We start from the raw sequence: 3652 nt of genomic DNA, 5'->3' as shown, positions 1-3652 counted from the left end.
CTACGGGAACGGGGCACCAAGGGTGTCACTGCTCCTGGGGGAGGAGGAGGAGGGAGGGAAGAGGAGGCATGGGACGAAGAGGAAGAGGAGGGACAAAGGAGGATCAGGGAAAGAAAAAGGAATCATGAGGTCGAGCCTTCCCTGAATTCGTAGCCCCCCTGGGACCATCACCCCCTCATCCCATGGGTGACCAGGGATGGGGCGCTTGGCCCAGATATCCTGGGGGGGTCCCTGGGTTGGGTTTTGGGGGGGATGTTTGGAGAATGAAGAACTGCAAAGCTGAGTGGAAAAGGCCCCTTGGGGGGATACTGGGGGGTCCCGGTGGCAGCTGCCGGCAGAGGCAGCAGCCTGGAGGAGCAGAGCCCTGTGTCCCCCAGAAGCCCAAAGTGGGGAGCCCAGAGAGGGGGGAGCGCCGTCATTGGCGGGACCCTCAACAGCCTGGAGAGGGGCAGGGGGGACTCCTTGGAGCCCCTGCAGCCCAAAGCAGAGAAGGAGGGGAGAAGGGACCCCGGGAGCCCAAAAAGCCCTGGCATCCTGTGCCAGGAAGGTGGACAGAGCTTCAGCCAGAGCTCAGAGCTGGTGGGCCATGAGCAGGTTCACCATGGGGAGAAGCCCTACAAGTGCTTGGAGTGTGGGAAGAGCTTCAGGCAGAGCTCCCACATGATCCAGCACCAGATGATCCACACCGGGGAATGGCCCTACGAGTGTGGGGAGTGTGGGAAGGGCTTTTGCTGCAGCTCCCACCTCGTTACCCACCAAGGCATGCACACTGGGGAGAGGCCCTACGAGTGTCCCCAGTGTCAGAAGAGGTTTCAGACCAGCTCCAGTCTCCTCAGGCACCAGCGGATTCACATGGAGGAGAGGCCTTTCCGCTGCCCTAACTGTGGGAAGGGCTTCAAACAAAAGTCCCACCTCGTCACCCACCAGCGCATCCACACTGGGGAGAGGCCCTAGGAATGTTAGGAATGTGGGATGAGCTTCAGCTGCAGATCCCACTTGATCTGCCACCAGAGGATCCACACTGGGGAACAGCCCTATGAGTGTGGGGAATGTGGGAAGAGCTTCAGCCAGAGGTCCCCCTTGTTCAGCCACCAGAGGATCCACACTGGGGAAAGACCATACAAGTGTGGGGAATGTGGGATGACCTTCAGCCAAAAGTCCCAGCTGATCATCCACCAAATGATCCACACTGTGGAGCGGCCCTATGAGTGTGCCCAGTGACAGAAGAGGTTTCTGACCAGCTCCCATTTCCTTGTACATCAGCGGATTCACACGAGGAGAGGCCCTTCCGCTGCCCCAGCTGTGGGAAGGGCTTCAAACAAAAGTCCCACCTCGTCACCCACCGGCGCATCCACACTGGGGAGAGGCCCTACGAGTGTCCCCAGTGTGGGAAGAGATTCTCCAGGAGCTCTACCTTGACCCAACACCAACAGAGGCACCGGTAAGGGAAACCCTGCAAATGCCTCAGCTGTGGGAAGAGCTTCGTGCCCTGCTCCAACTCCATCCCCCATGGGAGGACCCACTTTGGTCAGAGCCCTGGTGACCCACATTCCCAGTGATCCCTGCTGAGAAGACACCTGGAAGGTGGTCTCCACGTCCTCCTGGATCCCATAGGCACCTGGATGAACACAGAGGCAGGAACATCCATCAGGACTCTGATCTAAACTGGAAATTCATTGGGAGGAAGCGATTTCTTGACTTCACACGCCAAAAAATCTCATCCACTCTGTCCAGTTATTTCTTCTGGTGGCATCAAGCAGTGCTGCATGATCTTGGAGGTCTTTTCCATTTCAATAATTTCTTTCCTCACCCTGTCTAAACAACCAAAACTGGGGTGAAAATAAAGAAATTGAGCAAAGAGATCTAAAGCTGCACCATTTACCAGGATTTGGGGGTGAATTTGGGGTTGGTTCAATAGAATATTTGGGAGGATTTGGGTGTTCTGAAGCTATCAAAGGTAGGGGACATGTCCACAATCTCATAGGTGTGCCGGCAAAAGGTGTCCACCTGAGCCCGCCTGTTCTCCAAGAATTCTAATTGTCTGTCCCAGTCCCTGGCTCTCCCTAGCCGGGATGTTCCCCCAAAGTGCCCAAATCACTGCTGAAGTGCCCGAGCTGATCCTGGCTGTAAATGTTCCTGTCCACCAACCTCTCCTGGTCAGTGCCATGGGAGGTGGGAGTTTAGGGGCTCCTGGGGGGATTGGGAAGGGCTTCTGTCAATCCTGTGGGCATTTGTGGTGCTGGGAGGGGGCTTGGCAGGGTCTGTGAGGGAGATTTGGGTCCCTGACGGGGCTGTGTGGCTTGCAGAGAATTTGGGTGGGTCCTGGGGGAGATGGAAACGGGTTTTGGTGGTTCTTGGGGTCATTTATCTTGCAGGGAGTAGTTGGAGGGGGGGGTCCTGGCTGGGAGCTGTGGGGTGGTTGGAGGAGTCTGGGAGTGGCTGTGGGGCTGGGAGGGCGTTTTTTGGGTGGTTGTGACTCCCCCAGACTCCCAAAGCTGCCACCAGACCCCACCCCCCAAGATACTGCCAGAGCTCAGTGGCTCCATGGTGGGGTTCATTGTCCTGGCTCTGCAGAAGATATGGGGGGGTCCCCGGGGCCGTGTGTGTCCTCCCAGAGCGTGTGTGACACCCCCCATCCCATTGTCACCCCCTTGTCCCTCCCCACAGGGCTCCAGCCCCAGCTCCTGCTCCCCCAGAGGGAATTTGGGGAGGGGGCAGGGGGGTGTGCAGCCCCCGCCGGGGGATGGCCCCGGCCCAGCCCCTTTGTTCAGCACCAAGCTGGGCTCGGGGCCGCAGGAGGAAGAGGCCGGTGGGAAGCAGATCCTGCAGCTGGGACAGTGCTGGGGGTCAGGGCAAGGGCCTGCCCTGCACACCTGGCTCAGGAGTGACCCTGCCCCGGCAAGGGAGCGGGACATTCCCATCCCCACGGATCAGGGCTGGGAGCAGCACTTGGAGCACGGACATGGAAATACTGGGAGCAACTGGGAGCACACTGAGGGCGTGAATTATTCCCCCGCCTCCACCTTCTCTGGCCGCCCTGCCAGCTGAGAAATGCTCGCTGGGCCTCGGCCTTGGCCAACAGCCCCTGGGCTCAGCTCCTTGGAGCTCATCACAAACACTGTCTGCTCCAGGCACTGCTGCTGCCCAACCAGCTCCTGGCTGCTTTAGGAGCAGCCCCGGGAAGTGTTTTTGTTCCCTCAGTGGCACAACAGCCCTGTTCTCACCCTGCCAAAGAAAGCTGTGGATGCCAAGTGCGGCCAGGATGAAACATTGCTGGCACTGAAGCCCCTCTCTTGGGGCCCTACAGACAGCGCTCCAAAAGGAGCCCCTTGGAGCTCTCCTGGGCCAGCGACTCCCTCGGAGTGGGGCCTCTCCGAGCCGGGAACTCTCCCGTTTGCTGCACTCGGGGATCCCCAACAACGAGGGAGCCTGGGCCGATCCCCCCACTCCTCCAGGCTCAACCCTTCCCCTGCTGGGGAGATGCCAAAGCATCGTCAGGGAGCATTTCCCTGCCCTCAGGGGAATTTCTCACAGGTGCCATGCACTGACTCTTTGTGTCCGTGTGCACACAGGAGTGCCTGTGCTCGGGAAATGTGGCAGAAATGCTGCTCTCTGAGGGGTCTGAGTGCCTTGGATAGCTGAGCCAGTCAGG

The 3652-nt window shown here is 59.1% G+C and overlaps 1 pseudogene; it reads left to right on the top strand.

Moving 5' to 3' along the window:
- The first annotated feature begins 555 nt into the window (after positions 1–555).
- Positions 556–1427, top strand: LOC137466367 (zinc finger protein 436-like; annotated as a pseudogene).
- Positions 1428–3652: the final 2225 nt, after the last annotated feature.

This window comes from Anomalospiza imberbis, unplaced genomic scaffold (genome assembly GCF_031753505.1).
Source record: "Anomalospiza imberbis isolate Cuckoo-Finch-1a 21T00152 unplaced genomic scaffold, ASM3175350v1 scaffold_190, whole genome shotgun sequence".
Lineage (NCBI taxonomy): Eukaryota > Metazoa > Chordata > Aves > Passeriformes > Viduidae > Anomalospiza > Anomalospiza imberbis.
The sequence above is the reverse complement of the archived record's forward strand: the minus strand, read 5'-3'. Positions and strand labels throughout refer to the sequence as shown.